The sequence below is a fragment of the Acipenser ruthenus genome, chromosome 23 (assembly GCF_902713425.1).
Source record: "Acipenser ruthenus chromosome 23, fAciRut3.2 maternal haplotype, whole genome shotgun sequence".
NCBI classification, from domain to species: Eukaryota; Metazoa; Chordata; class Actinopteri; order Acipenseriformes; family Acipenseridae; genus Acipenser; species Acipenser ruthenus.
Genome location: NC_081211.1, coordinates 12,097,548 through 12,122,870, shown reverse-complemented (window position 1 = coordinate 12,122,870; position 25,323 = coordinate 12,097,548). Strand labels below are relative to the sequence as shown.

Below are 25,323 nucleotides of genomic sequence, written 5' to 3'. Positions count from 1 at the left end.
AAGGTCTTACTAATGCATTGTAAAGTTTTACAATTGGATCGTGGTCTCAGGCTGGGATGCGGACCATTGAGAACAGTACAAACGATCTATTACTGGATGTGGCTTACATGAGAAATGCCCTCGTTTAACATGCTAGGATGATCGACTTCGGCATTCTCCAACTGCTGTTTACATTTTCTAACACTGTTACGAGGACGAATACAAAGTTTGACGCTTTCCTTGTAAGTGGGGGTAAACACAAGTTATTTTCAGATGTAATGCCTTTTTTTAAGCTCAATCTAGTCCTGCGTAGTGCAAATAACATGCCTATATTTTTATATTAGTCAAGCCCTATTTAAAGTGTTCTTAAATTGTTTTAACATTAGCAATGATCCATTTGAAATGTACTTATTGATTTAAACAACTGAACAATTTTAGGCTTGATGGTTTCTTTTTTCCGCGTTTCTACCAGTATGAGATACGCACTCAGAATGTGTCCCCTTCCTTCAACAATCCACCGACTGAAGATTGGAGTGGTCATCAGTAGCAGCGAGCAGGTGCCCAAAAACAACACTCATTGTCAGCTCGTTGCTGAGAAGAAAACACTCCCGCTCCTCCTGGGGGATACCGAGACCAATCCCTTCAAAACATGTTTCACTCTAGAAATGATCCTTGCAAACATAGTCTTAACTTGTATTGGCAGACCGTCACCCCCAACTGGCAAGCTCAATTCATGTGATACAACGACTGAGCAAAAACGAGGTGTTACATTAACAATACAAACTAACTTGAGACAGCCAAGCCGTTAAAGCATACGTTAAGTTTGTCGTGTGATACAAAAGCAAGTTTTATCATTTTTGCATTGCCTGTCTCGTCAAACAAGCTCGAGCCACAGCACACAGCGCTGCTGCAGCGGGACATAGAGGTGGATTTTAAAGCGACTGAATCAACGAGCTTGAGACTACTTTTTGAAGAAATTGAAAACATACATCTAGTCGAAATATTTTCTATTTTGTTAATGAATTTATTTTTTGAATTTGCAAATCAGTTCAGTTTATATTTTAGAAAAACTACTTTGCTAACAGAAGAAAAACAAGCTAGCAGAGGATGGTTTCGATCCATCGACCTCTGGGTTATGGGCCCAGCATGCTTCCGCTGCGCCACTCTGCTACAGTTGCCTCCAGACTGAATTACCAAGCAGAAGAAAAAAAAACTGAACTCATCGTTTTAACCAGACACACGGCAGTGGCCGGGCCGAACCATAGAAACGTTGCAAATCAGAGAGAACCGTTTTCTTTCCTCAAAAATACCTTATGGAAAATATGCAGCTTTTCTGCCCACTTTGATCACGGGCAGTTTTATTCCCCAGTCTCGGCTGCCAATTCCAATATTCCGTCTCTCTAAAGCATCGTAAATCGTGGAAAGCACTCTTTGTTGAAAATTACACTGAAGACTTCTTTTGTTCGACCAGGCTTACAATGAGATATTGTCTTGTTTTTAATTAGATTTTGTGAATCGCATATGGGGCGCTATAGAAAATATTTAAGATTCATTGATTTAATGTTAGCCTGCGTTCGGTCTGGGAAGTTTAATTTTTAAAGACAACGCCGAAGGGTCTGATAAATGACATTGTAATTATTTGAGATGCATGTAGACAATAATGTAGGAGCACCGACACAGTTCTGCCTAGGTTCCATAGTGTAGTGATTATCACGTCTGCTTTACACGCAGAAGGCCCTGGGTGCTATCCCCAGTAGAACCATTGCCGCATGTTTTTAAATTACTGGTCAAGACAAAGTCTCTTTGTGGTTGGCCGATCATTAAATTGCGGATGTAAGTTCCTGGTCCCATCGTATAAGTAAGACAGTTTATTCACAAATAATTACATACACTTTTGTTTATGTTTCTTTTGTTGATAAATTAACCCAATACATTATTGCATTCCGCCACGTCATTAGATGAGCAAAGCCTCTTTGTGCCAGTGCGCATTCAGAGGAGACACGCTGAGAGAATCCTTCTTCTGTGTCACTCAGTACTGCCAGCTTTCCCCCGTTGGTGATATATTGCTCAGCATAGCTGCTTTCCAAGAATTTGAACCGAAACGATTCCCAGCCAGTACAACTGTGTTTATGCCTACGTTTCAATTAATGAACATTATAAAAGCAAATCGCATTGTTTTATGTTTTCTTTACTTTTAAAGCTGAGAATCAAACACACTTCCGACAGCTTCATAGCCCTGCTGGCTACGAACACCTATTGACGGCTGTTTCCCATGACGCTTGAATGTTTTCCTAGTATGAGCGTCGGCATTACCATGCGTTTGGCATGCTTGCTGTGCACTCTAGCATTCCATAACAAGTACAAAAATTGCCAGGACTTCGTGGCGCAACGGTAGCGCCTCTGACTCCAGATCAGAAGGTTACGTGTTCAAATCACGTCGAGGTCAAATTCTTTGTTTCTATTCCACACTATTTCATCTTTTAACGTGTTTGGATTTGAATGTTTCCGGGCGTTTATTTATACAATTTAGCCTACACAACATATTGATTGTATAGCGATCAAACAGAGGTATGGTATTAACAATACAAACTAACTTGAGACAGCCTAGCCGTTAAAGCATACCTTAAGATTGTCGTGTGATACAAAAGCAAGTATTATCATTTTTGATTGTTCAATTTATTTTTGAATTTGCAAATGGCAACTACATTGCCAATAAAAAAAAAAAAAATATTGAACAATCTGAATTGCTCTTATCAAGCAGCGATTGTAGCCTATGAGAATCGCTGCCACAATACAAGGAGCGAGAAGTAGCGGGATCGATGCCCGCATTCTCCAAATAGTTTTAATGAATCTACGTATTTTGTCCCAATGCATCATGGAGAGAAATACAAAGTGTGATAATTCTTTGTAACAGAGAAGCCCGCCCTATATGTATTTTAAAGCACAGTCTGCTAATTTGTAACATTCCCCAAACTGAAAAAGTGCAGTGCGCCCTCCGTCGTATGTCTTCCGAGAAGCACAAAGGGAGATTTAATGTATTTTTTTAGCAATGGATCACGCCTCATTTGCATTGCCTGCCTTCCTCCTTTGCAGTGTAAAGTATGTCAAATGTGTTCTTAAAATCTGATGAAGATTCCCATTTGAACCGTAAGTATTTGGTTTCCATTGTAGCTATTTACACACACTGCTGTGTTGGACCCCCAGTGTGTTATCTAACAAAATGACGTATGTTGTGCTGCCATAATGGATTACATAGACTTTCCTGCCCCGTGTTGCTTTCTTCTTAGATGTGGTTTCAGGTTCGGCTGAGTTCTGCTCCCTCGATCAGGTTCTGCAGCATCTCGCCTTGCTAATCACTCCCGTATGCTTTAGAGGTCGAGCAGGTTGGTCTCTGTGGCGCAATCGGTTAGCGCGTTCGGCTGTTAACCGGAAGGTTGGTGGTTCAAGCCCACCCAGGGACGATGCTTTTTGAATTTCTTAATCACATTAGAAAATGGCACTAATACGTTGTTATTTCCTCCAATTACAATGAAGAAAAAAATGTGCTCTGTTTTTAGTTCAAAATAATACAAAACAAAACAAAATGTCTTGGTGTTTGCCGAAACCCGGGATCGAACCAGGGACCTTTAGATCTTCAGTCTAACGCTCTCCCAACTGAGCTATTTCGGCTTGACAGGACTGCGTTTTCGAGATAGCATTCTTTTTGTCACACCATAAACAACCTAATAGACAAATGCACTTTACAAATGCATTTTGAAACACTTAAGTTTTCTCCCAAATGCGGTTCTCAACAAATGGTTTAGCTTTTGTTCTACTCCTTCCAGAGTAAGACCAAATGGCAAACATCTAGGAAACAGGTAAAGACTGCAACCGGCTGCCTGAATGTGCAGCGCTTGAACTGCCTCAACAAACGCTTAGCTCTACAACGCGTACATTGAAAGTCTATTAACATCTTCAACACAATCATCTGTGTTCCAATAGCGTTTAATCCACAGGGTGATCAATAAAGTGACTGCTGGCTTTGTTAAACAAACAAGACGTTTTCAAGATTCACGCTATGGCTTAACAAGCACAATAGGATATAGGAACATAAGAACATAAGAAAGTTTCCAAACGAGAGGAGGCCATTCAGCCCATCTTGCTCGTTTGGTAGTTAGTAGCTTATTGATCCCAGACTCTCATCAAGCAGCTTCTTGAAGGATCCCAGGGTGTCAGCTTCAACATTACTGGGGAGTTGGTTCCAGACCCTCACAATTCTCTGTGTAAAAAAGTGCCTCCTATTTTCTGTTTTGAATGCCCCTTTATGTAATCTCCATTTGTGACCGCTGGTCCTTGTTTCTTTTTTCATGTCAAAAAAGAAGTCCCCTGGGTCGACATTGTCTCTACCTTTTAGGATGTTGAATGTTTGAATCAGATCGCCGCGTAGTCTTTTTTGTTCAAGACTGAATAGATTCAGTTCTTTTAGCCTGTCTGCATACAACATGCCTTTTAAACCTGGGATATTTCTGGTTGCTCTTCTTTGCACTCTTTCTAGAGCAGCAATATCCTTTTTGTAGAGAGGTGATCAGAACTGATCACAATATTTTAGGTAAGGTCTTACTAATGCATTGTAAAGTTTTACAATTGGATCGTGGTCTCAGGCTGGGATGCGGACCATTGAGAACAGTACAAACGATCTATTACTGGATGTGGCTTACATGAGAAATGCCCTCGTTTAACATGCTAGGATGATCGACTTCGGCATTCTCCAACTGCTGTTTACATTTTCTAACACTGTTACGAGGACGAATACAAAGTTTGACGCTTTCCTTGTAAGTGGGGGTAAACACAAGTTATTTTCAGATGTAATGCCTTTTTTTAAGCTCAATCTAGTCCTGCGTAGTGCAAATAACATGCCTATATTTTTATATTAGTCAAGCCCTATTTAAAGTGTTCTTAAATTGTTTTAACATTAGCAATGATCCATTTGAAATTTGCTTATTGATTTAAACAACTGAACAATTTTAGGCTTGATGGTTTCTTTTTTCCGCGTTTCTACCAGTATGAGATACGCACTCAGAATGTGTCCCCTTCCTTCAACAATCCACCGACTGAAGATTGGAGTGGTCATCAGTAGCAGCGAGCAGGTGCCCAAAAACAACACTCATTGTCAGCTCGTTGCTGAGAAGAAAACACTCCCGCTCCTCCTGGGGGATACCGAGACCAATCCCTTCAAAACATGTTTCACTCTAGAAATGATCCTTGCAAATATAGTCTTAACTTGTATTGGCAGACCGTCACCCCCAACTGGCAAGCTCAATTCATGTGATACAACGACTGGGCAAAAACGAGGTGTTACATTAACAATACAAACTAACTTGAGACAGCCAAGCCGTTAAAGCACACGTTAAGTTTGTCGTGTGATACAAAAGTAAGTTTTATCATTTTTGCATTGCCTGTCTCGTCAAACAAGCTCGAGCCACAGCACACAGCGCTGCTGCAGCGGGACATAGAGGTGGATTTTAAAGCGACTGAATCAACGAGCTTGAGACTACTTTTTGAAGAAATTGAAAACATACATCTAGTCGAAATATTTTCTATTTTTTGAATTTGCAAATCAGTTCAGTTTATATTTTAGAAAAACTACTTTGCTAACAGAAGAAAAACAAGCTAGCAGAGGATGGTTTCGATCCATCGACCTCTGGGTTATGGGCCCAGCACGCTTCCGCTGCGCCACTCTGCTACAGTTGCCTCAAGACTGAATTACCAAGCAGAAGAAAAAAAAACTGAACTCATCGTTTTAACCAGACACACGGCAGTGGCCGGGCCGAACCATAGAAACGTTGCAAATCAGAGAGAACCGTTTTCTTTCCTCAAAAATACCTTATGGAAAATATGCAGCTTTTCTGCCCACTTTGATCACGGGCAGTTTTATTCCCCAGTCTCGGCTGCCAATTCCAATATTCCGTCTCTCTAAAGCATCGTAAATCGTGGAAAGCACTCTTTGTTGAAAATTACACTGAAGACTTCTTTTGTTCGACCAGGCTTACAATGAGATATTGTCTTGTTTTTAAGTAGATTTTGTGAATCGCATATGGGGCGCTATAGAAAATATTTAAGATTCATTGATTTAATGTTAGCCTGCGTTCGGTCTGGGAAGTTTAATTTTTAAAGACAACGCCGAAGGGTCTGATAAATGACATTGTAATTATTTGAGATGCATGTAGACAATAATGTAGGAGCACCGACACAGTTCTGCCTAGGTTCCATAGTGTAGTGATTATCACGTCTGCTTTACACGCAGAAGGCCCTGGGTGCTATCCCCAGTAGAACCATTGCCGCATGTTTTTAAATTACTGGTCAAGACAAAGTCTCTTTGTGGTTGGCCGATCATTAAATTGCGGATGTAAGTTCCTGGTCCCATCGTATAAGTAAGACAGTTTATTCACAAATAATTACATACACTTTTGTTTATGTTTCTTTTGTTGATAAATTAACCCAATACATTATTGCATTCCGCCACGTCATTAGATGAGCAAAGCCTCTTTGTGCCAGTGCGCATTCAGAGGAGACGCGCTGAGAGAATCCTTCTTCTGTGTCACTCAGTACTGCCAGCTTTCCCCCGTTGGTGATATATTGCTCAGCATAGCTGCTTTCCAAGAATTTGAACCGAAACGATTCCCAGCCAGTACAACTGTGTTTATGCCTACGTTTCAATTAATGAACATTATAAATGCAAATCGCACTGTTTTATGTTTTCTTTACTTTTAAAGCTGAGAATCAAACACACTTCCGACAGCTTCATAGCCCTGCTGGCTACGAACACCTATTGACGGCTGTTTCCCATGACGCTAGTGATAATGAATGTTTTCCTAGTATGAGCGTCGGCATTACCATGCGTTTGGCATGCTTGCTGTGCACTCTAGCATTCCATAACAAGGACAAAAATTCCCAGGACTTCGTGGCGCAACGGTAGCGCCTCTGACTCCAGATCAGAAGGTTACGTGGTTAAATCACGTCGAGGTCAAATTCTTTGTTTCTATTCCACACTATTTCATCTTTTAACGTGTTTGGATTTGAATGTTTCCGGGCGTTTATTTATACAATTTAGCCTACACAACATATTGATTGTATAGCGATCAAACAGAGGTATGGTATTAACAATACAAACTAACTTGAGACAGCCTAGCCGTTAAAGCATACCTTAAGATTGTCGTGTGATACAAAAGCAAGTATTATCATTTTTGATTGTTCAATTTATTTTTGAATTTGCAAATGGCAACTACATTGCCAATAAAAAAAAAAAAAATATTGAACAATCTGAATTGCTCTTATCAAGCAGCGATTGTAGCCTATGAGAATCGCTGCCACAATACAAGGAGCGAGAAGTAGCGGGATCGATGCCCGCATTCTCCAAATAGTTTTAATGAATCTACGTATTTTGTCCCAATGCATCATGGAGAGAAATACAAAGTGTGATAATTCTTTGTAACAGAGAAGCCCGCCCTATATGTATTTTAAAGCACAGTCTGCTAATTTGTAACATTCCCCAAACTGAAAAAGTGCAGTGCGCCCTCCGTCGTATGTCTTCCGAGAAGCACAAAGGGAGATTTAATGTATTTTTTTAGCAATGGATCACGCCTCATTTGCATTGCCTGCCTTCCTCCTTTGCAGTGTAAAGTATGTCAAATGTGTTCTTAAAATCTGATGAAGATTCCCATTTGAACCGTAAGTATTTGGTTTCCATTGTAGCTATTTACACACACTGCTGTGTTGGACCCCCAGTGTGTTATCTAACAAAATGACGTATGTTGTGCTGCCATAATGGATTACATAGACTTTCCTGCCCCGTGTTGCTTTCTTCTTAGATGTGGTTTCAGGTTCGGCTGAGTTCTGCTCCCTCGATCAGGTTCTGCAGCATCTCGCCTTGCTAATCACTCCCGTATGCTTTAGAAGTCGAGCAGGTTGGTCTCTGTGGCGCAATCGGTTAGCGCGTTCGGCTGTTAACCGGAAGGTTGGTGGTTCAAGCCCACCCAGGGACGATGCTTTTTGAATTTCTTAATCACATTAGAAAATGGCACTAATACGTTGTTATTTCCTTCAATTACAATGAAGAAAAAAATGTGCTCTGTTTTTAGTTCAAAATAATACAAAACAAAACAAAATGTCTTGGTGTTTGCCGAAACCCGGGATCGAACCAGAGACCTTTAGGTCTTCAGTCTAACACTCTCCCAACTGAGCTATTTCGGCTTGACAGGACTGCGTTTTCGAGATAGCATTCTTTTTGTCACACCATAAACAACCTAATAGACAAATGCACTTTACAAATGCATTTTGAAACACTTAAGTTTTCTCCCATATGCGGTTCTCAACAAATGGTTTAGCTTTTTTTCTACTCCTTCCAGAGTAAGACCAAATGGCAAACATCTAGGAAACAGGTAAAGACTGCAACCGGCTGCCTGAATGTGCAGCGCTTGAACTGCCTCAACAAACGCTTAGCTCTACAACGCGTACATTGAAAGTCTATTAACATCTTCAACACAATCATCTGTGTTCCAATAGCGTTTAATCCACAGGGTGATCAATAAAGTGACTGCTGGCTTTGTTAAACAAACAAGACGTTTTCAAGATTCACGCTATGGCTTAACAAGCACAATAGGATATAGGAACATAAGAACATAAGAAAGTTTCCAAACGAGAGGAGGCCATTCAGCCCATCTTGCTCGTTTGGTAGTTAGTAGCTTATTGATCCCAGACTCTCATCAAGCAGCTTCTTGAAGGATCCCAGGGTGTCAGCTTCAACATTACTGGGGAGTTGGTTCCAGACCCTCACAATTCTCTGTGTAAAAAAGTGCCTCCTATTTTCTGTTTTGAATGCCCCTTTATGTAATCTCCATTTGTGACCGCTGGTCCTTGTTTCTTTTTTCATGTCAAAAAAGAAGTCCCCTGGGTCGACATTGTCTCTACCTTTTAGGATGTTGAATGTTTGAATCAGATCACCGCGTAGTCTTTTTTGTTCAAGACTGAATAGATTCAATTCTTTTAGCCTGTCTGCATACAACATGCCTTTTAAACCTGGGATATTTCTGGTTGCTCTTCTTTGCACTCTTTCTAGAGCAGCAATATCCTTTTTGTAGAGAGGTGATCAGAACTGATCACAATATTCTAGGTAAGGTCTTACTAATGCATTGTAAAGTTTTACAATTGGATCGTGGTCTCAGGCTGGGATGCGGACCATTGAGAACAGTACAAACGATCTACTACTGGATGTGGCTTACATGAGAAATGCCCTCGTTTAACATGCTAGGATGATCGACTTCGGCATTCTCCAACTGCTGTTTACATTTTCTAACACTGTTACGAGGACAAATACAAAGTTTGACGCTTTCCTTGTAAGTGGGGGTAAACACAAGTTATTTTCAGATGTAATGCCTTTTTTTAAGCTCAATCTAGTCCTGCGTAGTGCAAATAACATGCCTATATTTTTATATTAGTCAAGCCCTATTTAAAGTGTTCTTAAATTGTTTTAACATTAGCAATGATCCATTTGAAATGTGCTTATTGATTTAAACAACTGAACAATTTTAGGCTTGATGGTTTCTTTTTTCCGCGTTTCTACCAGTATGAGATACGCACTCAGAATGTGTCCCCTTCCTTCAACAATCCACCGACTGAAGATTGGAGTGGTCATCAGTAGCAGCGAGCAGGTGCCCAAAAACAACACTCATTGTCAGCTCGTTGCTGAGAAGAAAACACTCCCGCTCCTCCTGGGGGATACCGAGACCAATCCCTTCAAAACATGTTTCACTCTAGAAATGATCCTTGCAAATATAGTCTTAACATGTATTGGCAGACCGTCACCCCCAACTGGCAAGCTCAATTCATGTGATACAACGACTGGGCAAAAACGAGGTGTTACATTAACAATACAAACTAACTTGAGACAGCCAAGCCGTTAAAGCACACGTTAAGTTTGTCGTGTGATACAAAAGCAAGTTTTATCATTTTTGCATTGCCTGTCTCGTCAAACAAGCTCGAGCCACAGCACACAGCGCTGCTGCAGCGGGACATAGAGGTGGATTTTAAAGCGACTGAATCAACGAGCTTGAGACTACTTTTTGAAGAAATTGAAAACATACATCTAGTCGAAATATTTTTTATTTTGTTAATGAATTTATTTTTTGAATTTGCAAATCAGTTCAGTTTATATTTTAGAAAAACTACTTTGCTAACAGAAGAAAAACAAGCTAGCAGAGGATGGTTTCGATCCATCGACCTCTGGGTTATGGGCCCAGCACCCTTCCGCTGCGCCACTCTGCTACAGTTGCCTCAAGACTGAATTACCAAGCAGAAGAAAAAAAAACTGAACTCATCGTTTTAACCAGACACACGGCAGTGGCCGGGCCGAACCATAGAAACGTTGCAAATCAGAGAGAACCGTTTTCTTTCCTCAAAAATACCTTATGGAAAATATGCAGCTTTTCTGCCCACTTTGATCACGGGCAGTTTTATTCCCCAGTCTCGGCTGCCAATTCCAATATTCCGTCTCTCTAAAGCATCGTAAATCGTGGAAAGCACTCTTTGTTGAAAATTACACTGAAGACTTCTTTTGTTCGACCAGGCTTACAATGAGATATTGTCTTGTTTTTAAGTAGATTTTGTGAATCGCATATGGGGCGCTATAGAAAATATTTAAGATTCATTGATTTAATGTTAGCCTGCGTTCGGTCTGGGAAGTTTAATTTTTAAAGACAACGCCGAAGGGTCTGATAAATGACATTGTAATTATTTGAGATGCATGTAGACAATAATGTAGGAGCACCGACACAGTTCTGCCTAGGTTCCATAGTGTAGTGATTATCACGTCTGCTTTACACGCAGAAGGCCCTGGGTGCTATCCCCAGTAGAACCATTGCCGCATGTTTTTAAATTACTGGTCAAGACAAAGTCTCTTTGTGGTTGGCCGATCATTAAATTGCGGATGTAAGTTCCTGGTCCCATCGTATAAGTAAGACAGTTTATTCACAAATAATTACATACACTTTTGTTTATGTTTCTTTTGTTGATAAATTAACCCAATACATTATTGCATTCCGCCACGTCATTAGATGAGCAAAGCCTCTTTGTGCCAGTGCGCATTCAGAGGAGACGCGCTGAGAGAATCCTTCTTCTGTGTCACTCAGTACTGCCAGCTTTCCCCCGTTGGTGATATATTGCTCAGCATAGCTGCTTTCCAAGAATTTGAACCGAAACGATTCCCAGCCAGTACAACTGTGTTTATGCCTACGTTTCAATTAATGAACATTATAAATGCAAATCGCACTGTTTTATGTTTTCTTTACTTTTAAAGCTGAGAATCAAACACACTTCCGACAGCTTCATAGCCCTGCTGGCTACGAACACCTATTGACGGCTGTTTCCCATGACGCTAGTGATAATGAATGTTTTCCTAGTATGAGCGTCGGCATTACCATGCGTTTGGCATGCTTGCTGTGCACTCTAGCATTCCATAACAAGGACAAAAATTCCCAGGACTTCGTGGCGCAACGGTAGCGCCTCTGACTCCATATCAGAAGGTTACGTGTTCAAATCACGTCGAGGTCAAATTCTTTGTTTCTATTCCACACTATTTCATCTTTTAACGTGTTTGGATTTGAATGTTTCCGGGCGTTTATTTATACAATTTAGCCTACACAACATATTGATTGTATAGCGATCAAACAGAGGTATGGTATTAACAATACAAACTAACTTGAGACAGCCTAGCCGTTAAAGCATACCTTAAGATTGTCGTGTGATACAAAAGCAAGTATTATCATTTTTGATTGTTCAATTTATTTTTGAATTTGCAAATGGCAACTACATTGCCAATAAAAAAAAAAAAATATTGAACAATCTGAATCGCTCTTATCAAGCAGCGATTGTAGCCTATGAGAATCGCTGCCACAATACAAGGAGCGAGAAGTAGCGGGATCGATGCCCGCATTCTCCAAATAGTTTTAATGAATCTACGTATTTTGTCCCAATGCATCATGGAGAGAAATACAAAGTGTGATAATTCTTTGTAACAGAGAAGCCCGCCCTATATGTATTTTAAAGCACAGTCTGCTAATTTGTAACATTCCCCAAACTGAAAAAGTGCAGTGCGCCCTCCGTCGTATGTCTTCCGAGAAGCACAAAGGGAGATTTAATGTATTTTTTTAGGAATGGATCACGCCTCATTTGCATTGCCTGCCTTCCTCCTTTGCAGTGTAAAGTATGTCAAATGTGTTCTTAAAATCTGATGAAGATTCCCATTTGAACCGTAAGTATTTGGTTTCCATTGTAGCTATTTACACACACTGCTGTGTTGGACCCCCAGTGTGTTATCTAACAAAATGACGTATGTTGTGCTGCCATAATGGATTACATAGACTTTCCTGCCCCGTGTTGCTTTCTTCTGAGATGTGGTTTCAGGTTCGGCTGAGTTCTGCTCCCTCGATCAGGTTCTGCAGCATCTCGCCTTGCTAATCACTCCCGTATGCTTTAGAGGTCGAGCAGGTTGGTCTCTGTGGCGCAATCGGTTAGCGCGTTCGGCTGTTAACCGGAAGGTTGGTGGTTCAAGCCCACCCAGGGACGATGCTTTTTGAATTTCTTAATCACATTAGAAAATGGCACTAATACGTTGTTATTTCCTCCAATTACAATGAAGAAAAAAATGTGCTCTGTTTTTAGTTCAAAATAATACAAAACAAAACAAAATGTCTTGGTGTTTGCCGAAACCCGGGATCGAACCAGGGACCTTTAGATCTTCAGTCTAACGCTCTCCCAACTGAGCTATTTCGGCTTGACAGGACTGCGTTTTCGAGATAGCATTCTTTTTGTCACACCATAAACAACCTAATAGACAAATGCACTTTACAAATGCATTTTGAAACACTTAAGTTTTCTCCCAAATGCGGTTCTCAACAAATGGTTTAGCTTTTTTTCTACTCCTTCCAGAGTAAGACCAAATGGCAAACATCTAGGAAACAGGTAAAGACTGCAACCGGCTGCCTGAATGTGCAGCGCTTGAACTGCCTCAACAAACGCTTAGCTCTACAACGCGTACATTGAAAGTCTATTAACATCTTCAACACAATCATCTGTGTTCCAATAGCGTTTAATCCACAGGGTGATCAATAAAGTGACTGCTGGCTTTGTTAAACAAACAAGACGTTTTCAAGATTCACGCTATGGCTTAACAAGCACAATAGGATATAGGAACATAAGAACATAAGAAAGTTTCCAAACGAGAGGAGGCCATTCAGCCCATCTTGCTCGTTTGGTAGTTAGTAGCTTATTGATCCCAGACTCTCATCAAGCAGCTTCTTGAAGGATCCCAGGGTGTCAGCTTCAACATTACTGGGGAGTTGGTTCCAGACCCTCACAATTCTCTGTGTAAAAAAGTGCCTGCTATTTTCTGTTTTGAATGCCCCTTTATGTAATCTCCATTTGTGACCGCTGGTCCTTGTTTCTTTTTTCATGTCAAAAAAGAAGTCCCCTGGGTCGACATTGTCTCTACCTTTTAGGATGTTGAATGTTTGAATCAGATCGCCGCGTAGTCTTTTTTGTTCAAGACTGAATAGATTCAATTCTTTTAGCCTGTCTGCATACAACATGCCTTTTAAACCTGGGATATTTCTGGTTGCTCTTCTTTGCACTCTTTCTAGAGCAGCAATATCCTTTTTGTAGAGAGGTGATCAGAACTGATCACAATATTCTAGGTAAGGTCTTACTAATGCATTGTAAAGTTTTACAATTGGATCGTGGTCTCAGGCTGGGATGCGGACCATTGAGAACAGTACAAACGATCTATTACTGGATGTGGCTTACATGAGAAATGCCCTCGTTTAACATGCTAGGATGATCGACTTCGGCATTCTCCAACTGCTGTTTACATTTTCTAACACTGTTACGAGGACGAATACAAAGTTTGACGCTTTCCTTGTAAGTGGGGGTAAACACAAGTTATTTTCAGATGTAATGCCTTTTTTTAAGCTCAATCTAGTCCTGCGTAGTGCAAATAACATGCCTATATTTTTATATTAGTCAAGCCCTATTTAAAGTGTTCTTAAATTGTTTTAACATTAGCAATGATCCATTTGAAATGTGCTTATTGATTTAAACAACTGAACAATTTTAGGCCTGATGGTTTCTTTTTTCCGCGTTTCTACCAGTATGAGATACGCACTCAGAATGTGTCCCCTTCCTTCAACAATCCATCGACTGAAGATTGGAGTGGTCATCAGTAGCAGCGAGCAGGTGCCCAAAAACAACACTCATTGTCAGCTCGTTGCTGAGAAGAAAACACTCCCGCTCCTCCTGGGGGATACCGAGACCAATCCCTTCAAATCATGTTTCACTCTAGAAATGATCCTGGTAAATATAGTCTTAACTTGTATTGGCAGACCGTCACCCCCAACTGGCAAGCTCAATTCATGTGATACAACGACTGGGCAAAAACGAGGTGTTACATTAACAATACAAACTAACTTGAGACAGCCAAGCCGTTAAAGCATACGTTAAGTTTGTCGTGTGATACAAAAGCAAGTTTTATCATTTTTGCATTGCCTGTCTCGTCAAACAAGCTCGAGCCACAGCACACAGCGCTGCTGCAGCGGGACATAGAGGTGGATTTTAAAGCGACTGAATCAACGTGCTTGAGACTACTTTTTGAAGAAATTGAAAACATACATCTAGTCGAAATATTTTCTATTTTGTTAATGAATTTATTTTTTGAATTTGCAAATCAGTTCAGTTTATATTTTAGAAAAACTACTTTGCTAACAGAAGAAAAACAAGCTAGCAGAGGATGGTTTCGATCCATCGACCTCTGGGTTATGGGCCCAGCACGCTTCCGCTGCGCCACTCTGCTACAGTTGCCTCAAGACTGAATTACCAAGCAGAAGAAAAAAAAACTGAACTCATCGTTTTAACCAGACACACGGCAGTGGCCGGGCCGAACCATAGAAACGTTGCAAATCAGAGAGAACCGTTTTCTTTCCTCAAAAATACCTTATGGAAAATATGCAGCTTTTCTGCCCACTTTGATCACGGGCAGTTTTATTCCCCAGTCTCGGCTGCCAATTCCAATATTCCGTCTCTCTAAAGCATCGTAAATCGTGGAAAGCACTCTTTGTTGAAAATTACACTGAAGACTTCTTTTGTTCGACCAGGCTTACAATGAGATATTGTCTTGTTTTTAAGTAGATTTTGTGAATCGCATATGGGGCGCTATAGAAAATATTTAAGATTCATTGATTTAATGTTAGCCTGCGTTCAGTCTGGGAAGTTTAATTTTTAAAGACAACGCCGAAGGGTCTGATAAATGACATTGTAATTATTTGAGATGCATGTAGACAATAATGTAGGAGCACCGACACAGTTCTGCCTAGGTTCCATAGTGTAGTGATTATCACGTCTGCTTTACACGCAGAAGGCCCTGGGTGCTATCCCCAGTAGAACCATTGCCGCATGTTTTTAAATTACTGGTCAAGACAAAGTCTCTTTGTGGTTGGCCGATCATTAAATTGCGGATGTAAGTTCCTGGTCCCATCGTATAAGTAAGACAGTTTATTCACAAATAATTACATACACTTTTGTTTATGTTTCTTTTGTTGATAAATTAACCCAATACATTATTGCATTCCACCACGTCATTAGATGAGCAAAGCCTCTTTGTGCCAGTGCGCATTCAGAGGAGACGCGCTGAGAGAATCCTTCTTCTGTGTCACTCAGTACTGCCAGCTTTCCCCCGTTGGTGATATATTGCTCAGCATAGCTGCTTTCCAAGAATTTGAACCGAAACGATTCCCAGCCAGTACAACTGTGTTTATGCCTACGTTTCAATTAATGAACATTATAAATGCAAATCGCACTGTTTTATGTTTTCTTTACTTTTAAAGCTGAGAATCAAACACACTTCCGACAGCTTCATAGCCCTGCTGGCTACGAACACCTATTGACGGCTGTTTCCCATGACGCTAGTGATAATGAATGTTTTCCTAGTATGAGCGTCGGCATTACCATGCGTTTGGCATGCTTGCTGTGCACTCTAGCATTCCATAACAAGTACAAAAATTGCCAGGACTTCGTGGCGCAACGGTAGCGCCTCTGACTCCAGATCAGAAGGTTACGTGTTCAAATCACGTCGAGGTCAAATTCTTTGTTTCTATTCCACACTATTTCATCTTTTAACGTGTTTGGATTTGAATGTTTCCGGGCGTTTATTTATACAATTTAGCCTACACAACATATTGATTGTATAGCGATCAAACAGAGGTATGGTATTAACAATACAAACTAACTTGAGACAGCCTAGCCGTTAAAGCATACCTTAAGATTGTCGTGTGATACAAAAGCAAGTATTATCATTTTTGATTGTTCAATTTATTTTTGAATTTGCAAATGGCAACTACATTGCCAATAAAAAAAAAAAAAATATTGAACAATCTGAATTGCTCTTATCAAGCAGCGATTGTAGCCTATGAGAATCGCTGCCACAATACAAGGAGCGAGAAGTAGCGGGATCGATGCCGGCATTCTCCAAATAGTTTTAATGAATCTACGTATTTTGTCCCAATGCATCATGGAGAGAAATACAAAGTGTGATAATTCTTTGTAACAGAGAAGCCCGCCCTATATGTATTTTAAAGCACAGTCTGCTAATTTGTAACATTCCCCAAACTGAAAAAGTGCAGTGCGCCCTCCGTCGTATGTCTTCCGAGAAGCACAAAGGGAGATTTAATGTATTTTTTTAGCAATGGATCACGCCTCATTTGCATTGCCTGCCTTCCTCCTTTGCAGTGTAAAGTATGTCAAATGTGTTCTTAAAATCTGATGAAGATTCCCATTTGAACCGTAAGTATTTGGTTTCCATTGTAGCTATTTACACACACTGCTGTGTTGGACCCCCAGTGTGTTATCTAACAAAATGACGTATGTTGTGCTGCCATAATGGATTACATAGACTTTCCTGCCCCGTGTTGCTTTCTTCTTAGATGTGGTTTCAGGTTCGGCTGAGTTCTGCTCCCTCGATCAGGTTCTGCAGCATCTCGCCTTGCTAATCACTCCCGTATGCTTTAGAGGTCGAGCAGGTTGGTCTCTGTGGCGCAATCGGTTAGCGCGTTCGGCTGTTAACCGGAAGGTTGGTGGTTCAAGCCCACCCAGGGACGATGCTTTTTGAATTTCTTAATCACATTAGAAAATGGCACTAATACGTTGTTATTTCCTCCAATTACAATGAAGAAAAAAATGTGCTCTGTTTTTAGTTCAAAATAATACAAAACAAAACAAAATGTCTTGGTGTTTGCCGAAACCCGGGATCGAACCAGGGACCTTTAGATCTTCAGTCTAACGCTCTCCCAACTGCGCTATTTCGGCTTGACAGGACTGCGTTTTCGAGATAGCATTCTTTTTGTCACACCATAAACAACCTAATAGACAAATGCACTTTACAAATGCATTTTGAAACACTTAAGTTTTCTCCCAAATGCGGTTCTCAACAAATGGTTTAGCTTTTTTTCTACTCCTTCCAGAGTAAGACCAAATGGCAAACATCTAGGAAACAGGTAAAGACTGCAACCGGCTGCCTGAATGTGCAGCGCTTGAACTGCCTCAACAAAAGGCTTAGCTCTACAACGCGTACATTGAAAGTCTATTAACATCTTCAACACAATCATCTGTGTTCCAATAGCGTTTAATCCACAGGGTGATCAATAAAGTGACTGCTGGCTTTGTTAAACAAACAAGACGTTTTCAAGATTCACGCTATGGCTTAACAAGCACAATAGGATATAGGAACATAAGAACATAAGAAAGTTTCCAAACGAGAGGAGGCCATTCAGCCCATCTTGCTCGTTTGGTAGTTAGTAGCTTATTGATCCCAGACTCTCATCAAGCAGCTTCTTGAAGGATCCCAGGGTGTCAGCTTCAACATTACTGGGGAGTTGGTTCCAGACCCTCACAATTCTCTGTGTAAAAAAGTGCCTCCTATTTTCTGTTTTGAATGCCCCTTTATGTAATCTCCATTTGTGACCGCTGGTCCTTGTTTCTTTTTTCATGTCAAAAAAGAAGTCCCCTGGGTCGACATTGTCTCTACCTTTTAGGATGTTGATTGTCTGAATCAGATCGCCGCGTAGTCTTTTTTGTTCAAGACTGAATAGATTCAGTTCTTTTAGCCTGTCTGCATACAACATGCCTTTTAAACCTGGGATATTTCTGGTTGCTCTTCTTTGCACTCTTTCTAGAGCAGCAATATCCTTTTTGTAGAGAGGTGATCAGAACTGATCACAATATTCTAGGTAAGGTCTTACTAATGCATTGTAAAGTTTTACAATTGGATCGTGGTCTCAGGCTGGGACCATTGAGAACAGTACAAACGATCTATTACTGGATGTGGCTTACAAGAGAAATGCCCTCGTTTAACATGCTAGGATGATCGACTTCGGCATTCTCCAACTGCTGTTTACATTTTCTAACACTGTTACGAGGACGAATACAAAGTTTGACGCTTTCCTTGTAAGTGGGGGTAAACACAAGTTATTTTCAGATGTAATGCCTTTTTTAAGCTCAATCTAGTCCTGCGTAGTGCAAATAACATGCCTATATTTTTATATTAGTCAAGCCCTATTTAAAGTGTTCTTAAATTGTTTTAACATTAGCAATGATCCATTTGAAATTTGCTTATTGATTTAAACAACTGAACAATTTTAGGCTTGATGGTTTCTTTTTTCCGCGTTTCTACCAGTATGAAATACGCACTCAGAATGTGTCCCCTTCCTTCAACAATCCACCGACTGAAGATTGGAGTGGTCATCAGTAGCAGCGAGCAGGTGCCCAAAAACAACACTCATTGTCAGCTCGTTGCTGAGAAGAAAAGACTCCCGCTCCTCCTGGGGGATACCGAGACCAATCCCTTCAAAACATGTTTCACTCTAGAAATGATCCTTGCAAATATAGTCTTAACTTGTATTGGCAGACCGTCACCCCCAACTGGCAAGCTCAATTCATGTGATACAACGACTGGGCAAAAACGAGGTGTTACATTAACAATACAAACTAACTTGAGACAGCCAAGCCGTTAAAGCATACGTTAAGTTTGTCGTGTGATACAAAAGCAAGTTTTATCATTTTTGCATTGCCTGTCTCGTCAAACAAGCTCGAGCCACAGCACACAGCGCTGCTGCAGCGGGACATAGAGGTGGATTTTAAAGCGACTGAATCAACGAGCTTGAGACTACTTTTTGAAGAAATTGAAAACATACATCTAGTCGAAATATTTTCTATTTTGTTAATGAATTTATTTTTTGAATTTGCAAATAAGTTCAGTTTATATTTTAGAAAAACTACTTTGCTAACAGAAGAAAAACAAGCTAGCAGAGGATGGTTTCGATCCATCGACCTCTGGGTTATGGGCCCAGCACACTTCCGCTGCGCCACTCTGCTACAGTTGCCTCAAGACTGAATTACCAAGCAGAAGAAAAAAAAACTGAACTCATCGTTTTAACCAGACACACGGCAGTGGCCGGGCCGAACCATAGAAACGTTGCAAATCAGAGAGAACCGTTTTCTTTCCTCAAAAATACCTTATGGAAAATATGCAGCTTTTCTGCCCACTTTGATCACGGGCAGTTTTATTCCCCAGTCTCGGCTGCCAATTCCAATATTCCGTCTCTCTAAAGCATCGTAAATCGTGGAAAGCACTCTTTGTTGAAAATTACACTGAAGACTTCTTTTGTTCGACCAGGCTTACAATGAGATATTGTCTTGTTTTTAAGTAGATTTTGTGAATCGCATATGGGGCTCTATAGAAAATATTTAAGATTCATTAATTTAATGTTAGCCTGCGTTCGGTCTGGGAAGTTTAATTTTTAAAGACAACGCCGAAGGGTCTGATAAATGACATTGTAATTATTTGAGATGCATGTAGACAATAATGTAGGAGCACCGACACAGTTCTGCCTAGGTTCCATAGTGTAGTGATTATCACGTCTGCTTTACACGCAGAAGGCCCTGGGTGCTATCCCCAGTAGAACCATTGCCGCATGTTTTTAAATTACTGGTCAAGACAAAGTCTCTTTGTGGTTGGCCGATCATTAAATTGCGGATGTAAGTTCCTGGTCCCATCGTATAAGTAAGACAGTTTATTCACAAATAATTACATACACTTTTGTTTATGTTTCTTTTGTTGATAAATTAACCCAATACATTATTGCATTCCGCCACGTCATTAGATGAGCAAAGCCTCTTTGTGCCAGTGCGCATTCAGAGGAGACGCGCTGAGAGAATCCTTCTTCTGTGTCACTCAGTACTGCCAGCTTTCCCCCGTTGGTGATATATTGCTCAGCATAGCTGCTTTCCAAGAATTTGAACCGAAACGATTCCCAGCCAATACAACTGTGTTTATGCCTACGTTTCAATTAATGAACATTATAAATGCAAATCACACTGTTTTATGTTTTCTTTACTTTTAAAGCTGAGAATCAAACACACTTCCGACAGCTTCATAGCCCTGCTGGCTACGAACACCTATTGACGGCTGTTTCCCATGACGCTAGTGATAATGAATGTTTTCCTAGTATGAGCGTCGGCATTACCATGCGTTTGGCATGCTTGCTGTGCACTCTAGCATTCCATAACAAGTACAAAAATTGCCAGGACTTCGTGGCACAACGGTAGCGCCTCTGACTCCAGATCAGAGGGTTATGTGTTCAAATCACGAAGAGGTCAAATTCTTTGTTTCTATTCCACACTATTTCATCTTTTAACGTGTTTGGATTTGAATGTTTCCGGGCGTTTATTTATACAATTTAGCCTACACAACATATTGATTGTATAGCGATCAAACAGAGGTATGGTATTAACAATACAAACTAACTTGAGACAGCCTAGCCGTTAAAGCATACCTTAAGATTGTCGTGTGATACAAAAGCAAGTATTATCATTTTTGATTGTTCAATTTATTTTTGAATTTGCAAATGGCAACTACATTGCCAATAAAAAAAAAAAAAATATTGAACAATCTGAATCGCTCTTATCAAGCAGCGATTGTAGCCTATGAGAATCGCTGCCACAATACAAGGAGCGAGAAGTAGCGGGATCGATGCCGGCATTCTCCAAATAGTTTTAATGAATCTACGTATTTTGTCCCAATGCATCATGGAGAGAAATACAAAGTGTGATAATTCTTTGTAACAGAGAAGCCCGCCCTATATGTATTTTAAAGCACAGTCTGCTAATTTGTAACATTCCCCAAACTGAAAAAGTGCAGTGCGCCCTCCGTCGTATGTCTTCCGAGAAGCACAAAGGGAGATTTAATGTATTTTTTTAGCAATGGATCACGCCTCATTTGCATTGCCTGCCTTCCTACTTTGCAGTGTAAAGTATGTCAAATGTGTTCTTAAAATCTGATGAAGATTCCCATTTGAACCGTAAGTATTTGGTTTCCATTGTAGCTATTTACACACACTGCTGTGTTGGACCCCCAGTGTGTTATCTAACAAAATGACGTATGTTGTGCTGCCATAATGGATTACATAGACTTTCCTGCCCCGTGTTGCTTTCTTCTTAGATGTGGTTTCAGGTTCGGCTGAGTTCTGCTCCCTCGATCAGGTTCTGCAGCATCTCGCCTTGCTAATCACTCCCGTATGCTTTAGAGGTCGAGCAGGTTGGTCTCTGTGGCGCAATCGGTTAGCGCGTTCGGCTGTTAACCGGAAGGTTGGTGGTTCAAGCCCACCCAGGGACGATGCTTTTTGAATTTCTTAATCACATTAGAAAATGGCACTAATACGTTGTTATTTCCTCCAATTACAATGAAGAAAAAAATGTGCTCTGTTTTTAGTTCAAAATAATACAAAACAAAACAAAATGTCTTGGTGTTTGCCGAAACCCGGGATCGAACCAGGGACCTTTAGATCTTCAGTCTAACGCTCTCCCAACTGCGCTATTTCGGCTTGACAGGACTGCGTTTTCGAGATAGCATTCTTTTTGTCACACCATAAACAACCTAATAGACAAATGCACTTTACAAATGCATTTTGAAACACTTAAGTTTTCTCCCAAATGCGGTTCTCAACAAATGGTTTAGCTTTTTTTCTACTCCTTCCAGAGTAAGACCAAATGGCAAACATCTAGGAAACAGGTAAAGACTGCAACCGGCTGCCTGAATGTGCAGCGCTTGAACTGCCTCAACAAAAGGCTTAGCTCTACAACGCGTACATTGAAAGTCTATTAACATCTTCAACACAATCATCTGTGTTCCAATAGCGTTTAATCCACAGGGTGATCAATAAAGTGACTGCTGGCTTTGTTAAACAAACAAGACGTTTTCAAGATTCACGCTATGGCTTAACAAGCACAATAGGATATAGGAACATAAGAACATAAGAAAGTTTCCAAACGAGAGGAGGCCATTCAGCCCATCTTGCTCGTTTGGTAGTTAGTAGCTTATTGATCCCAGACTCTCATCAAGCAGCTTCTTGAAGGATCCCAGGGTGTCAGCTTCAACATTACTGGGGAGTTGGTTCCAGACCCTCACAATTCTCTGTGTAAAAAAGTGCCTCCTATTTTCTGTTTTGAATGCCCCTTTATGTAATCTCCATTTGTGACCGCTGGTCCTTGTTTCTTTTTTCATGTCAAAAAAGAAGTCCCCTGGGTCGACATTGTCTCTACCTTTTAGGATGTTGAATGTCTGAATCAGATCGCCGCGTAGTCTTTTTTGTTCAAGACTGAATAGATTCAGTTCTTTTAGCCTGTCTGCATACAACATGCCTTTTAAACCTGGGATATTTCTGGTTGCTCTTCTTTGCACTCTTTCTAGAGCAGCAATATCCTTTTTGTAGAGAGGTGATCAGAACTGATCACAATATTCTAGGTAAGGTCTTACTAATGCATTGTAAAGTTTTACAATTGGATCGTGGTCTCAGGCTGGGATGCGGACCATTGAGAACAGTACAAACGATCTATTACTGGATGTGGCTTACAAGAGAAATGCCCTCGTTTAACATGCTAGGATGATCGAATTCGGCATTCTCCAACTGCTGTTTACATTTTCTAACACTGTTACGAGGACGAATACAAAGTTTGACGCTTTCCTTGTAAGTGGGGGTAAACACAAGTTATTTTCAGATGTAATGCCTTTTTTAAGCTCAATCTAGTCCTGCGTAGTGCAAATAACATGCCTATATTTTTATATTAGTCAAGCCCTATTTAAAGTGTTCTTAAATTGTTTTAACATTAGCAATGATCCATTTGAAATTTGCTTATTGATTTAAACAACTGAACAATTTTAGGCTTGATGGTTTCTTTTTTCCGCGTTTCTACCAGTATGAGATACGCACTCAGAATGTGTCCCCTTCCTTCAACAATCCACCGACTGAAGATTGGAGTGGTCATCAGTAGCAGCGAGCAGGTGCCCAAAAACAACACTCATTGTCAGCTCGTTGCTGAGAAGAAAAGACTCCCGCTCCTCCTGGGGGATACCGAGACCAATCCCTTCAAAACATGTTTCACTCTAGAAATGATCCTTGCAAATATAGTCTTAACTTGTATTGGCAGACCGTCACCCCCAACTGGCAAGCTCAATTCATGTGATACAACGACTGGGCAAAAACGAGGTGTTACATTAACAATACAAACTAACTTGAGACAGCCAAGCCGTTAAAGCATACGTTAAGTTTGTCGTGTGATACAAAAGCAAGTTTTATCATTTTTGCATTGCCTGTCTCGTCAAACAAGCTCGAGCCACAGCACACAGCGCTGCTGCAGCGGGACATAGAGGTGGATTTTAAAGCGACTGAATCAACGAGCTTGAGACTACTTTTTGAAGAAATTGAAAACATACATCTAGTCGAAATATTTTCTATTTTGTTAATGAATTTATTTTTTGAATTTGCAAATAAGTTCAGTTTATATTTTAGAAAAACTACTTTGCTAACAGAAGAAAAACAAGCTAGCAGAAGATGGTTTCGATCCATCGACCTCTGGGTTATGGGCCCAGCACACTTCCGCTGCGCCACTCTGCTACAGTTGCCTCAAGACTGAATTACCAAGCAGAAGAAAAAAAAACTGAACTCATCGTTTTAACCAGACACACGGCAGTGGCCGGGCCGAACCATAGAAACGTTGCAAATCAGAGAGAACCGTTTTCTTTCCTCAAAAATACCTTATGGAAAATATGCAGCTTTTCTGCCCACTTTGATCACGGGCAGTTTTATTCCCCAGTCTCGGCTGCCAATTCCAATATTCCGTCTCTCTAAAGCATCGTAAATCGTGGAAAGCACTCTTTGTTGAAAATTACACTGAAGACTTCTTTTGTTCGACCAGGCTTACAATGAGATATTGTCTTGTTTTTAAGTAGATTTTGTGAATCGCATATGGGGCGCTATAGAAAATATTTAAGATTCATTGATTTAATGTTAGCCTGCGTTCGGTCTGGGAAGTTTAATTTTTAAAGACAACGCCGAAGGGTCTGATAAATGACATTGTAATTATTTGAGATGCATGTAGACAATAATGTAGGAGCACCGACACAGTTCTGCCTAGGTTCCATAGTGTAGTGATTATCACGTCTGCTTTACACGCAGAAGGCCCTGGGTGCTATCCCCAGTAGAACCATTGCCGCATGTTTTTAAATTACTGGTCAAGACAAAGTCTCTTTGTGGTTGGCCGATCATTAAATTGCGGATGTAAGTTCCTGGTCCCATCGTATAAGTAAGACAGTTTATTCACAAATAATTACATACACTTTTGTTTATGTTTCTTTTGTTGATAAATTAACCCAATACATTATTGCATTCCGCCACGTCATTAGATGAGCAAAGCCTCTTTGTGCCAGTGCGCATTCAGAGGAGACGCGCTGAGAGAATCCTTCTTCTGTGTCACTCAGTACTGCCAGCTTTCCCCCGTTGGTGATATATTGCTCAGCATAGCTGCTTTCCAAGAATTTGAACCGAAACGATTCCCAGCCAGTACAACTGTGTTTATGCCTACGTTTCAATTAATGAACATTATAAATGCAAATCACACTGTTTTATGTTTTCTTTACTTTTAAAGCTGAGAATCAAACACACTTCCGACAGCTTCATAGCCCTGCTGGCTACGAACACCTATTGACGGCTGTTTCCCATGACGCTAGTGATAATGAATGTTTTCCTAGTATGAGCGTCGGCATTACCATGCGTTTGGCATGCTTGCTGTGCACTCTAGCATTCCATAACAAGTACAAAAATTGCCAGGACTTCGTGGCGCAACGGTAGCGCCTCTGACTCCAGATCAGAAGGTTACGTGTTCAAATCACGTCGAGGTCAAATTCTTTGTTTCTATTCCACACTATTTCATCTTTTA

The 25,323-nt window shown here is 40.6% G+C and overlaps 19 non-coding genes across 19 annotated transcripts; 9 read left to right on the top strand and 10 right to left on the bottom strand.

Annotated features, from left to right (window-relative positions):
• Positions 1-460: 460 nt before the first annotated feature.
• LOC131699809 (small nucleolar RNA U3) lies at positions 461-667 on the bottom strand. Its single transcript, XR_009308344.1, has one exon. It is a non-coding gene; the product is annotated as a small nucleolar RNA U3 (small nucleolar RNA).
• A 1,686-nt stretch (positions 668-2,353) lies between these two features.
• Positions 2,354-2,425, top strand: trnaw-cca (transfer RNA tryptophan (anticodon CCA)). The gene has a single exon. It is a non-coding gene; the product is annotated as a tRNA-Trp (tRNA).
• Positions 2,426-3,366: 941 nt separating this feature from the next.
• On the top strand, positions 3,367-3,440 carry trnan-guu (transfer RNA asparagine (anticodon GUU)). The gene has a single exon. It is a non-coding gene; the product is annotated as a tRNA-Asn (tRNA).
• Positions 3,441-3,575: 135 nt separating this feature from the next.
• Positions 3,576-3,648, bottom strand: trnaf-gaa (transfer RNA phenylalanine (anticodon GAA)). Its single transcript has one exon. It is a non-coding gene; the product is annotated as a tRNA-Phe (tRNA).
• Positions 3,649-5,029: 1,381 nt separating this feature from the next.
• LOC131699799 (small nucleolar RNA U3) lies at positions 5,030-5,236 on the bottom strand. The gene has a single exon (XR_009308334.1). It is a non-coding gene; the product is annotated as a small nucleolar RNA U3 (small nucleolar RNA).
• Positions 5,237-7,926: 2,690 nt separating this feature from the next.
• On the top strand, positions 7,927-8,000 carry trnan-guu (transfer RNA asparagine (anticodon GUU)). The gene has a single exon. It is a non-coding gene; the product is annotated as a tRNA-Asn (tRNA).
• Positions 8,001-9,589: 1,589 nt separating this feature from the next.
• LOC131699798 (small nucleolar RNA U3) lies at positions 9,590-9,796 on the bottom strand. Its single transcript, XR_009308333.1, has one exon. It is a non-coding gene; the product is annotated as a small nucleolar RNA U3 (small nucleolar RNA).
• A 1,694-nt stretch (positions 9,797-11,490) lies between these two features.
• Positions 11,491-11,562, top strand: trnaw-cca (transfer RNA tryptophan (anticodon CCA)). Its single transcript has one exon. It is a non-coding gene; the product is annotated as a tRNA-Trp (tRNA).
• Positions 11,563-12,502: 940 nt separating this feature from the next.
• Positions 12,503-12,576, top strand: trnan-guu (transfer RNA asparagine (anticodon GUU)). Its single transcript has one exon. It is a non-coding gene; the product is annotated as a tRNA-Asn (tRNA).
• A 135-nt stretch (positions 12,577-12,711) lies between these two features.
• On the bottom strand, positions 12,712-12,784 carry trnaf-gaa (transfer RNA phenylalanine (anticodon GAA)). The gene has a single exon. It is a non-coding gene; the product is annotated as a tRNA-Phe (tRNA).
• Positions 12,785-14,165: 1,381 nt separating this feature from the next.
• LOC131699820 (small nucleolar RNA U3) lies at positions 14,166-14,372 on the bottom strand. The gene has a single exon (XR_009308354.1). It is a non-coding gene; the product is annotated as a small nucleolar RNA U3 (small nucleolar RNA).
• Positions 14,373-16,066: 1,694 nt separating this feature from the next.
• On the top strand, positions 16,067-16,138 carry trnaw-cca (transfer RNA tryptophan (anticodon CCA)). The gene has a single exon. It is a non-coding gene; the product is annotated as a tRNA-Trp (tRNA).
• A 941-nt stretch (positions 16,139-17,079) lies between these two features.
• Positions 17,080-17,153, top strand: trnan-guu (transfer RNA asparagine (anticodon GUU)). The gene has a single exon. It is a non-coding gene; the product is annotated as a tRNA-Asn (tRNA).
• A 135-nt stretch (positions 17,154-17,288) lies between these two features.
• trnaf-gaa (transfer RNA phenylalanine (anticodon GAA)) lies at positions 17,289-17,361 on the bottom strand. The gene has a single exon. It is a non-coding gene; the product is annotated as a tRNA-Phe (tRNA).
• A 1,375-nt stretch (positions 17,362-18,736) lies between these two features.
• LOC131699816 (small nucleolar RNA U3) lies at positions 18,737-18,943 on the bottom strand. Its single transcript, XR_009308350.1, has one exon. It is a non-coding gene; the product is annotated as a small nucleolar RNA U3 (small nucleolar RNA).
• A 2,707-nt stretch (positions 18,944-21,650) lies between these two features.
• trnan-guu (transfer RNA asparagine (anticodon GUU)) lies at positions 21,651-21,724 on the top strand. The gene has a single exon. It is a non-coding gene; the product is annotated as a tRNA-Asn (tRNA).
• Positions 21,725-21,859: 135 nt separating this feature from the next.
• On the bottom strand, positions 21,860-21,932 carry trnaf-gaa (transfer RNA phenylalanine (anticodon GAA)). The gene has a single exon. It is a non-coding gene; the product is annotated as a tRNA-Phe (tRNA).
• A 1,381-nt stretch (positions 21,933-23,313) lies between these two features.
• Positions 23,314-23,520, bottom strand: LOC131699815 (small nucleolar RNA U3). The gene has a single exon (XR_009308349.1). It is a non-coding gene; the product is annotated as a small nucleolar RNA U3 (small nucleolar RNA).
• Positions 23,521-25,214: 1,694 nt separating this feature from the next.
• trnaw-cca (transfer RNA tryptophan (anticodon CCA)) lies at positions 25,215-25,286 on the top strand. Its single transcript has one exon. It is a non-coding gene; the product is annotated as a tRNA-Trp (tRNA).
• The last annotated feature ends 37 nt before the right edge of the window (positions 25,287-25,323 follow it).